The following is a 12195-nucleotide window of genomic DNA, read 5'->3' as shown; positions in this document are numbered from 1 at the left end:
AAAAAAAAAAAAAAAGTCCATCCTAAAAGGTAGAAGGTAATATCTTACTGTAGTTTTGATTTGCATTTCTCTGATAATGAGGTTGAGCATCTTTTATACACTTGTTGATCATTTGTATGCCTTCTTTGGGGGAAATATCTGTTCATATCCTTTGCCCATTTAAACAATCACGCCATTTGTCAGGAGAATCGCTTGTACCCAGGAGGCAGAAGTTGCAGTGAGCAGAGATCGCGCCACTGCACTCCAGCATGGGTGACAAGAGCAAAACTCCGTCTTTAAAAAAAAAAATCATTTGTTATTTTTGCTATGGAGTTGTAGGAATTCTTCCTATATTTTATTTGTTTATTTATTTAGAGATGGAGTCTCGCTCTGTCGCCCAGGTTGGAGTGCAGTGACATGATCTCAGCTCACTGTAGCCTCTGCCTCCTGAGTTCAAGCAATTCTCCTGCCTCAGCTTCCCCAGTAGCTGGGACTACAGGTGTGAGCCACTATGCCCGGATAATTTTTGTATTTTTAGTAGAAACGGGGTTTCACCATGTTGGCCAGGCTGATCTCGAACTCCTGGCCTCAAGCGATCCACTTGCCTTGGCCTCCCAAAATGTTGGGATGACAGGCATGAGCCATTGCACCTGGCTTTTCCTACATTTTGAAAATTAACCCCTTATCGGATATATGCAAATATTTTCTTCCGTTCTGTAGATTGCCCTTCCTTCCTTCCTTCCCTCCCTTCCTTCCTCCCTCCCCTACTTCCTTACTTTCTTTCTTGACAGTCTTGCTGTGTTGCCAAGGCTGAAGTGCAGTGGCATGATCTTAGCTCACTGCAAACTCTGCCTCCTGGGTTCAAGCCATTCTCTTTCTTTAGCCACTCAAGTTGCTGTGATTACAGGTACGTGCTACCATGCCTGCAAGCCTGTCTAATTTTCGTATTTTTAGTAGAGGCGGGGTTTCACCATGTTGGCTAGGCTGGTCTCAAATTCCTGGCCTCAAGCAATCCTCCCACCTCAGCCGGGCATGGTGGCATGCGCCTGTAACCTCAACTACTCAGGAGGTTGAGGCAGGAGAATCGCTTGAATCGGGGTGGTGGAGGCTGCCGTGAGCAGAGATCGCGCCACTGCACTCCAGCCTGGGTGACAGAGCAAGACTCCATCTCAGCTTTGAGTGTGGGATTGGGCCTTGTTGTATTTGCTGAGGCCTCCTCCAAAGAAGAGCCCAAGACAAAGAGTTACATGGCGGTTAGCTCATTTGGGAATTGATACAAGGAAGCAGGAATGGGGGAGGGACTGAGGCGGTGAGAAAGGACAGAGAGAAAGCCACTACAATGCTGTGTTACTTAGTTGGCCACCATTTTAGGTGACTTGTGCTGCATTCCATGGGATATTTTGAGTCTTATGAAATGTGTCTCAGAATTGTACACTCGGGATGACAGAGGAAAACATGTATCCTCAAAAGTGGCCCCAGAGATGTTCCCTAAATTTCTAGGTTGCACATGCCTAAATGCTGATGTGAGTGGTTCTGCAGACCCACACAATGTCAGAGAGGCTTTGGGATTCAGGGCTGAGAGGAGACGTTCCTTTGCCTTCCAAAGCTGTATGGAACTTGATGGAAAGGTGGCTGCAGACGTGGGTGGAGTAAGACGTGAGACCAAAAGGATTAGAAGCAGTGCACAGAATGCGTCTGATACATGGATCTTGAGCTTCACTGAGGGATGACCTTGTTCCACCATTTGTTTGGAAAACCCCAGTGTTAGACTCTGTTCATCATTCCTCTAGGCTCATAATATTCCTCAGAGAAAAGTCTTCCGGCTGGGCGTGGTTGTGTGCACCTACAATTCCAGCTACGCGGAGGCTGAGGCAGGATAATCGCTTGAATCCAGGAGGCAGAGGTTGCAGAGAGCCGAGATCACGCCAGTGCACTCCAGCCTGGGCAACACAGCAAGACTATCTCAAAAAATAAAAAAAAAAAACTTCCACTCTCCTACCTGGAAGACAGAAGTCACTTTGCCAGAAATCTGAGAGCCAGATGGGGCAAGACAGCTGGAGTCTCTGCATTCACTATGCATCTGGCCTCTGGACCTCCCCATTTCCATATTTCCTGTACCCTCAGCAAGCCTGACATCCTCCAAGTCAGAGACTTTCTAGAAGATAAACCTCCAGGTTTTTTTTGCTGGAAGCACAGAGGGGATCTAGGGATCTCACTGCTCCTTAAATTGCTCTCGCTCAGTTCTCCTTATTTTAGCCTTCTCCTCCACCCTCAGTCCCAACGGTCCCTGGTTCTGGCAGTTTCTGAGCCTTTTGAGGTTTTTCCAGTGTAAGTTGGGTTGGATCTCAGCTTTCTCATGTCTGCTAAATCAGTTACCACTCATCCATCTATTTTTCAGCTTCTAAAATTGTGTTGCTCTTTTCTCCTCTCCTGTTCTCCTTTCCTTATGGTTTTACGACTTAAAAAAAAGAAAGAAAAGGAATAGAAAAGAAAATCTGTTTAGTGCAGTTTTGGGATAGAGCAAAATTAGTAGCATGCATACATACTATCTGCCATCTTAGCCTGGAATCCACCCATAGATATACACATAGCTAGCTGCCTCCTTTGTGCCCTTCCTGCCTCAACTTAAATATTACCTCCTCAGATCAGTCTTCCCTGACCACTCAACCAAAATTTGGCTCCCATCATCACAGCACTTACTACTACTGGGTATTTTCTTTTCTTTTTTTTTGAGATGGAGTCTCACTCTGTTGCCTAAGCTGGAGTGCAGTGCTGTGATCTGGCTCACTGCAACTTCCACCTCCCAGGTTCAAGCGATTCTTCTGTCTCAGGCTCCTTAGTATCTGGGACTACAGGCTTGAGCTACCACACCCGGCTATAGGTATTTTCTTGTGTATTGCCTTCCCCCGCGCCCTAGACTATAAACTCCATGAGAACAGGTACTCCATCTCTTTTGTCCATGCTATAACCTCAGCTCCTAAAATAGCACCTGGCACATGAAACAAACTCAATAACTGTGCTTGGCAATGATATTTTGAGAATCAAATGATCTTCAATGCTGTGTGCGACATAACCTGGGCAAAGCAAAGAAGGACTACCACACGTGAAGAAGGAGCAGAGGGTATACAGAGCATAAGACAGAGCCTGCGTGCAAGTTCTGCAGAGTATGAGGAGCAAGAGAAGCTGCAAAGAGCAGGAGCAGAACAGCAGGAATCTGGAAACGCCTGCACTTGAAAACCGTGTCCTTGGCTTGAGTCAAGGTCATCTTAGGTTTCTGCTGCGCCTCCAAGATAAGCTCAGCTGACAATCTAAAGGAGACACCCCAGAGCAAAAGGGGACAGGGAGGAAGGGAAGCAGGGGGAAAGGCAGACCTTGCTGGCGTCTCTGCCTCTCCTTTAATTGCTATTAGAGGAGTGGAAGGCAGAAGAAGGAAAATAAACCTGTGAAGCTTCGGGGAAGCAGGGAGGACAGTGGAAAGCCCTGTTCTATTGCTGAGCTGTGTGGGGTCATGTGACATTTGGAGTGGAAGCTGCTGTCTCCCATTCTATGTACCAGGAGTCCTTATTATCAGCCAGGTGCACCTTAGATGACGTTCACAGCCCTGGAGGTACTGAGTTTCCTGTGACCTTCACTTCATTTTAAAAAATTACAAGTGTTTACTGTAACTAATTCAGACAATGCAGATTCTTATGCAGTAAATAAAAAAGGTAACCTTTCTTTCCAGTAGTGTCAGCTTTTAGCTCAGCAGATTCAAGCCCCGGAGGCAGAGGTTGCAGTGATTCGAGATTGCACCACTGCACTCCAGCCTGGACAACAAAGCAAGACTCTGTTTCAAAAAAAAAAAATTAATTGAAGAAGGCAGTACGTTCACATGGTTCAAAATTCCAAAGTCACAGAAGAGTAGAGTAAAAAGTGTCCTTTCTGCCGCAATTCTGTAGCTATATCTGAGGTAACCAGTATAAACATGTCCTTGTATCCTTCTAGAAATATTTTCTGCCCAGCCAATTTTTTCACTGGACAGTATTGAATAGTAACAGAACTACTCAGAGCACACGCACAGGCCTTTCCTCTAAGTGAGCCAAGGCTAAGGGTTTGGCTCTTCATCTTCTTTCCCAAAGAAATGGTAGTCACAGGAGTCAGTGTGACTTGGGGGTGGGAGGGATTTCCTCTTGGTTCTCTGGCAGAGTGAGAGTGAAAAGGAGCTGTGGAGGGAGTAGGATGTGGTCTGCCAGGTGTCAGGTGCTTTTTATTTACAACAGAACTCTTCTTGGTTTAAGGACGGATGACTGAAGAGATGGTATAGCTACAGCAAAAGAAATCATAGCTGTCATTTGTGATAGCAGACAAAGTTTCAATAAAGGGCCTTCTCTAAAGAGGACATCGTGTGGGATGTAAACTTGGGAAAAGAAAGCTATTTTATGTAAGTCACCCAAGGTATCTCTTCATACAATTGAGCCACTCCAAAGCTGAATCCTAGGGGTCCAGAAATCAAAGGGAAAGCAAACAAGAGAGCTGGAGGGCTCCCAGGTGGCATCAGGAGATTGACAGCAATGGGGTGGGGCGAAGCCTGGGGATTCAATTAAACTGGATCTCATGTTTCATTCTAAAGGTAGAATACCTCCAATGAAGCACAGGAGGGAGGAGCTGGCAAATCTGGAGGATCCACACAACAAAAGATCCAAATGAACCTATTCGGCGAAGGGACAGTTTTTGAAAGAAAACTGGGAGAGGCCGAAGGGTCTGAAGGCAAATTATCTGGGCTAAAATACTTCTTGGTAGTGTGAACCCGGGCAAGTTACTTAAACTCCTTGAGCCTCAGTATCCTAATAGGGATAAGACACAGAGAGGGACGATAACTGTCTCTCATTGGAGTGCAGTATGATCAAGTTAATCCCCAATGAGAGTTGAGAACAATGCCTGGCACCTAGTCAGCTAACTCAATGCTTTTCGGCCATGACTGTTTTAATAAAGGCCTGCTCAGGCCTGTTTCCCTGGCATAGACATACTCGGTGATGAATCTGTAAAGGCACAATCAGAGGGATTTCAGGTTGTAATAAGAGGGGAAAAATGGAAGGAAAAAGGAGTGAACAACAGCACAGCAAAAACACACCAGAAGAATGAGAAAAAAGGATTCAGAATGGGGCTATTTCAGCAAAAACAGCCTTGTTGCAGGTCCATAGTGTCCAAAGCTATACTATGTAAGGGAATGTCTCTTGGAAATTAAATGTCTCTTGGAGAAAATTTAATTTCGGTTGAAGAAGTATTTTGTGGGTGTGTGTGTGTGCCTACTTAGAGTTCAAAGTATATTGCCAAGGAGGGTGGCCTGGTTGCATACAAGGAAATCAAGATCTATAAAAAGTCAGGAGACTTGGGATCAAGTCCTAGCTCTGCCCTAAGTGGCTTATGCTACACTGAGCCAAATCAATCAACAACTGTGTCATTTTAAAAAGCGGCCAGACTATTTCCTAGGCTCTAAATGTATGTAACATTTTCTGATGCTAACCCAGGGGCAGACGCTCAAAAGAACTTCAGTTGTTTCCCTCATCCCTAAGCCCCTCCCCTCAAAAAAAAAAAAATCCGGTAAAACTAAGCATCTGGTGTTCCTTTCATTTTTCCCAGGTCCCCTGCCAAAAGGAGCAAGAATTCTAAATACCGGCAACGGGAGAGAGCTACCTCTTTTTTTTTTTCCCCATCCATTTCAGGAAAGTTTAGGTTTTCATTTTTTTCCTATGGTCTGCTTAGAGTTGTTTCCAGGTTAAAGTAGGAAGAAGTAATGAAAAAAAGTGAGATTTGCCGAAAGCACATGAAGCTTGTTTTGCCTGGTTCTCCGGAAGGAGGTTGAAAAGGTAGACTATGATTTTTCAGGTTCAAACTGCTACTCTAACAAACATTGTCCTAGGGTGGAATCCAGTCAACCGGTATTGAGATTGATTCGCTAAGGCCTCAGGACACTGGACATTCTTTTAAATTTTTTAAATTTTTATTTTTTGATTTCCATGACGACAGCTCACAAGACACTAAACATTCTTTTAGGCTCTCAGGTAAATGCGCAACAGACAGTCTACAAATCCTCAAATAAATCGCATCTCAATTCGGATGCTGGGGCTAGGGAATGTGCTGATGGTAAAACCATTGGTCCTGAATGTGTGACCTTCATGGAAGGCCTGGGTGCTTAGAACAAATATTTTGAGGATATGGCTGCTTGCCCAAGGGCTGTGGGCCTGTATCTTGTTTGCTCATCATCCTGTCAGTCATTTTTTTCTTTCCTTTTTTTTTTAAGACAAAATCTGAACTTAGAAACATCGAAGCCAGAGCTTTTTCTAGACGCGAAGCCACTATTTGTGTGACCCTGCACTAATGATTCTAGCCTGGCCTACACCATACCAAGAACCCTCCAGCTAGCCTGGAGGGGTCCGCACTGCGGGGAGAAAAGCAACAGCTCAGCTCCAACCTCAAAGGTTCCATCACTAGCCAATCGTGGCCCGGGGCTTCTCTAGAAAACCAGAAACGCCTACGGGCAGTGAATGGCACTAAGGCCAGCCTATCCGCACGAAGGAGGCGGAAGGGGTGGAGTTGAAATTAACCAATAGGATGGAAGTAGTTGTTGTTGGGAGGGAGGAAGACGCCAGCTAGCGTGCGTGAGGCCGCTCCCGGATAGGGGATGCAGGAAGCTCGTGGAGCCAATAGCCGCGGCGGGCGGGTGGCGGCGCGCGTGCGCGTTGGGCCCCAGGGCTGCGGGCGGGAGGCGGGGACGGTGGGGGAGGGGAGCGGGCTGGAGCGCGGCGGAGCTCCTGCCGCCGCCGCAGCCGCTGCCGCCGCAGCGAAGAGGCCATGTTGTGTGGTGTGTGGGGCGGGGGGAGGAGGAGGAGGGAGTAAAGCCTAGAGAGGAGACGGGAGAGAGACACCACACACACGGCACAAGATGGCCGGAGAGGCAGCAGCACCCCGAGCTGTCAGGCGTTCTGCCGCGGCCGCGAGGCCCGCCGGCCGACGGGGAGCTACGCCCGGACGGCCAGCGGGCCCGCGGGAGTGGGGCGGCCGCGGCTGAGGCGAGGCGGGCCGCGCGCTTCGGCGTCAGAGCCCGCGGCAGAGGCGCCCAGGGCGGCCGGGCCCACGACGCCGAAAGCGCCGCTGCGGTTGCCGCCTCGGAGGCTACCCCGGGCCCCGGCGGCTGGAACTGGCGCGGGCGGGAGGCTCGGGCGGGCGGTCCGGCCCGGGACTCGGGTTTGGGCGACCAGGAGGTGCCGGTGGCCGCGCTCGGACCCGGTGAGTGGCTCCCCGACTCCTTTTATTGTCCTTTGTCCTTGGGAGGAAAAGCAAAATGTCCTTGAGCGCGCGAGCAGGAGGGGGCGGCGGGCCGGGCCTCGCCGCTCGGCTCTTCTCGCACTGCCCCTCCATGGTTGCGGGCCGGCTCTCCCCGGCGGGATGCGCCTGGGTGCCCTGGGCCCGAGTCGTAGGGTCCCAGGGTAGGGGGCACTCGGGGTCCCGCTGCAGACCCCGCGGGCGGCAGGTGGGCGGGGGGCAGCCTCGTCGCCGGGACTGGATCCGCCGGGAAAGGGGCGGCGGGCGACTGCCAGAGAGAGCCCGAAGGGGATCGGGCGTGGAGAGCCCCTTTCTGTCCTGGTGAGTTATTTTGATATTTAGGGTAAAAAAAATCCCTTTCAGGTTCTCCAACGGAGGAGCTTTTTAACCTCTTTCCGGTGAGGTGGGAACTCATCTTCATGATCGAATTTAAAAGAACAATGGAACCCTGACTACGTTTCAACAAAAATAAAACTTGTTTTTTTCCCTCCTATTGGGTGTTGGCTTTTAACTCTTTCAAAGCCGATTTTGAAACGGCTGCAGTGATACATACGAAGGTACTTGCTGCTTATTAAACCTTTATGACGTTAAGGTTGTCTTTGAAAAATGCAAGTTGGAGGAGTGCTTCTGGTATTTCAGAATTACGAAGACAAGTTTACTGTGTCGTCAAGGCTGTTTAATGGAAATAGATTTGATAATTACGGTGCTAGCTGATGACGTTTGGTTAATGTAGTTTATTTTACCGAGTAATTACGCCAAGATCATTTGATCTCTTGATATTTAAATATGATTAAATACACTGTTTGGTACTTTTTAAAAAGGTCTCAAGGAGCCGTTATCTGCAACTTCTCACAACCTGAATGTTAGAACGTACTTGGGTCAATTCCTAGTCTTTAAAAGTTCATAATTTAATTATTTTTAAGAATTTATATTATCACAAGCCATGATCGAAAAACTTTCACAAAAGAACATTCTGACACCAAATCTCTTCCTGAAGTTACTTTCTCGTAATGTAAATATGAATAAAGTAGGACTGCTCTCGGTAATGGGCGATGAAGAGGAGCCATATTTGTTGCATTTGTTGCATGTATAAAAATCTAGATATGCTTAAAATGGAACAGTATTTTAAAAGTACAGGTTTCATAAAATTTAGTAGAGTTCTCTGTATAGTCTCTAATCTTAAAAAAATGTTTGAAGGGTAATTTTTAAGTGTAGTGGTTTGAAGAACAAACCAGAAGCGCACAAACCTTTGTGTATTTTAGAATATATTTGTCTTCATTCTGCGGAGCTCTTGTGTTGTAAAGGTGCAGAACTACGTAAAAATAGTGTTGGGCAGACTTACGTAGTACATCTGAAATCAGATACTGGTTTATTCGACCATATTTCTAAGGGCATTTTTCCAGTAAAATGGTTTTATTTTTTGAGTAGCCTTCCTATAGTGGTACATGTTACATCAGTTGCGCATATCTTGATTTTACAGAATCTGTCTTAAGTACCAATTTTGGTTTTTCAAATGAATGTTTCTGAAATTTTTGAACACTGAAAGTGGTTTTAAGTTAATATTCTGAATCTAGTTCTTTAGAATCCTCTTTGAATTGTGAAATGCAAAATAATTGTTAGCAGTTTAATCTGAAAGATCTTTTTACATGATAAATGGGGGAGGAGAAAGACTGAGATGAAAATGTTGAAGACCCTGATTTGAAATTGAGTAAAGGTCTAGATACTATAAGTTTTAGAGTAGCTTTAAAGACAAAGCTAGTATCCCACTTGGTGAGATCAAGTAACTTGTGGTTTAAAATTTAAAGTAACCAGTGGCCATTTTAACTTCACTAATTTCTCTTGGAGGAGCTAATTTTTAATTGCTCATGATTATAAAAGATATTTCCGGATGGTAACGGAGATGTTAAGATGATTTCTCTTGAAGAATGGTAAACTTTTTCTTTGTTTATTTCCTGTCATAAAAAGAGGGAAAGTGTAAAAAAAAAAAAAAAAAGGTTCATAATCTTAAATCAGTCCGAAAATTTGAATTTTCTGTATTTCTGTTTAATTCAATGCGTTAATCTTTAGTATTGGTCAATATAGCCAAAAGATGAGGAAAACAAAGACTGATAGATACTAAGATAAGAAATAACTGCAACCATAAATGTATACAGGTTGTGTGTCGATGAGCCATCTCTTCAGTTTGCCCATAGATTTTTGTCTGTGGAATGTTTTCTTGTTTCATCACACTGAATCGTTGGCCAAGAAATGCTTGAAAATCAAAACATTAATATCATCTTTCTTCTTTTTTTTAAAGGTGACTTAAGAGATTAAAAATTAATTTGGTTGCTGATGGTTCTGAACAAATAGAGTTATTTGAGGTAAGACTGGGTTAATTTTTATTGTTTTGACAAAAATTAGCTTATTAGGTTTTTGTTTTGTCTTTAATAATTTGCATTTCAATTAATGAATGGGTATCATTTTAAAAAGTTGGGATTATGAATATGAGTAAACTATCAAATAATTTGACAAAAGCCTTTAAGCCTTTTCACTGCAGGAAAGATTAAAAGTATATACGCATAGCCATTGTAACTTAATGTACCCTTTGAATAGTTTAAAATACTGAAGGTCCTTTAAACCTTTGTTTAATTTTGGGAACAAGAGAAGACTGATTAGATTTTGAGGAAAACCATGAACCAAAGATAGCTTTTTTTCTGTTTAACTCTGTATATTGTGGAAACAATTTTAATCTTTTAAGTATTTAAAGAAATAAGCTTGTTGGAGAATTTGAACTAGTTTGCTATTCATACTGATAGATTTTAGGGAAGAACATTTAAAAAATCAGGTTTTGAGCATAGATTTTAGTTTCTTTTTTGTAATTAAAAAGTTTAAAAACACTTATTTTTACTTGCTATTGTTTGCTTCATAATTAAGTTTAGAATCTTGTTTGTTTTCACCAAAAGGTATGCCATTTTGAAGACTGAGACATTGGAGATTTATCCAAGAGGATAAAGGAAATCTTTGGGAAAGTCAGTATTTTATATAGCAAGTAAGTAAATGTTTTTACCCAACATCTGCAATTGAATAGTTACCAACATTTAAGTAGAAAAATACCCATTAAAGTTTGTTAATGAAACAAACTGTAGGCTGTTTATCACTGAAAGGATGAGAAAACCATCAAATTCCTTTGCCTGACGTTGAAACACTTCTATTACTATCAAGACAGTCGATGCATGTTATTTATATTGAAGCAGGAAGACATTTAGTACTTCTTAATAAAATGGTGCTTTAGGATTGTGGTTAAATCTGCAGTAGAGTCATCAAGATTATGTTTTTGCAAATCTGGTATATGCAATCTTCAGCCATTGTTTTTTTTTTGATTGTACAGATCACATTTTAGGAATGGTCTGGAATTTTGCATTTGCTGATCGTAGGATTCTTAACTACATTTCAAAAACTAAATAGACACTTTCATATCTTAGTCATTTAATAGATTTAAAATACTCATTTTAATTGTTTTCATGAGTTTTCAAACAGGTCCAAAAATGTGTTGTTTTCTAGGAAATGAGAGTTAATGCATCTAGAGTCCTCTAATTTAATTGCTTAGTAATTGCTTTTAAAGCATAAAAGGTAGAAATAATTTTCATGCGCAGTAGGTATTGGGCCCCCAGCATACCACGTATATCACACTTTAAAATCTTAAAGCTAAATACGTGAATTTAAAAGAATGTCCACTGATATTTTTAAGGAAATACGCGTTTTTTGTAAGTTAATGTTGAATCTGAAAATTAATGTCAAGCTGTTACCAGTGATTGACTAGAGGAAATATGCAGTATAATAATGGGTATCTTGGGAAATTTTAAGAATCGCCAAATGACCAATTAAAATAAGGGCAAGTTTACCTTTTCTTCAAAATTTACGTGGAAAATAAAATACAGTCTTTGAATACTTGGTGTTGGCTTATTCCATTGATTGAAATAGGTGGTAAGAGGAATATTTTTATTGCCTTTGCTTCAGCTTAACTTCTTTTTAATCCTTTTTTGCAGTTCGATCAAATTTCGGTGTACTACAGTGTGCAAGAGAAAACTAAATGTTTGACTTTTAACTGTAGTGTTTTAAAGATACAACATTTAAAAGAACAGTTGAAACATCCCTCACTTCAAAACTTCTTTAACACAAATGCCGAAATTACGGTTTCCTCTGTGCAACTGATGTGATATTGGCATTCCTGTCATTGGGCACTGTTAAGGAAATTGAGAAATGGGTCTTTTATGTGAAGCATAATCTATATTTAAGTATAAACAGGCAATACATTTATAATGGCCTACGGAAGGTGTAATTAGATTCATAAAAAAAAACATCTGGAAAGGGCTAGAAATGTTAAATCAAAGATCCACATGTACTTAGATCTTTGTTAGTGCATATATTCAGTGTTTTGATACTGCTTGATCCAATCTTGTATAATGAACATAATTGATTGGCACATGAGGGCAAATGTAAATGTAGATAACTATTATAGGTAGATAATATTATATAAGATAAATATAGTGGGTCATGTAGATATGATATTAAAGTATTATATTTTATAAGGAAGGTGGATTATTATATATTTACCACTGTTTCTGCTTAAGAACCAAAGTGATACTTACATATTTGTTTTTACCCTAGCATTTTGGGATAATTCTTGAGTCATAAAAATCTCTTGATCAACTTGGTGATTGAATTGGATTGCATTAGTTCTGATAAAAACTGTTTAAAAAATTACCTGACATTCTATAGAAATGAAAGGAGCCATGCTGTGTAATCACAAGGCTTTAATGACATGACATTTATAGATTATATGAAATAGGTAATTTCAAATGTAAATTTTAAGTTTTATTTACTATTATTCATCGTTTTTTGATTATTTAAAAATTTGTACTATGGACAACTAAT

At 42.3% G+C, this 12195-nt stretch overlaps 1 protein-coding gene across 3 annotated transcripts in view; it reads left to right on the top strand.

Moving 5' to 3' along the window:
* Positions 1–6790: 6790 nt before the first annotated feature.
* CHD2 (chromodomain helicase DNA binding protein 2) overlaps positions 6791–12195 on the top strand; it is a 146162-nt gene continuing 140757 nt past the window's right edge. For 2 of the 3 annotated variants that reach the window (XM_063640073.1, XM_063640072.1), the window contains exons 1-3: positions 6791–7245; positions 9578–9641; positions 10224–10309. The gene's annotated coding sequence lies outside the window, so the exon portion shown is untranslated. The remainder of the gene's footprint in view (positions 7246–9577; positions 9642–10223; positions 10310–12195) is intronic. The other variant, XM_063640074.1, reaches the window with a different exon arrangement.

The sequence above is a fragment of the Symphalangus syndactylus genome, chromosome 5, assembly GCF_028878055.3.
Source record: "Symphalangus syndactylus isolate Jambi chromosome 5, NHGRI_mSymSyn1-v2.1_pri, whole genome shotgun sequence".
NCBI classification, from domain to species: Eukaryota; Metazoa; Chordata; class Mammalia; order Primates; family Hylobatidae; genus Symphalangus; species Symphalangus syndactylus.
This window is presented reverse-complemented; position numbering and strand designations above follow the sequence as displayed.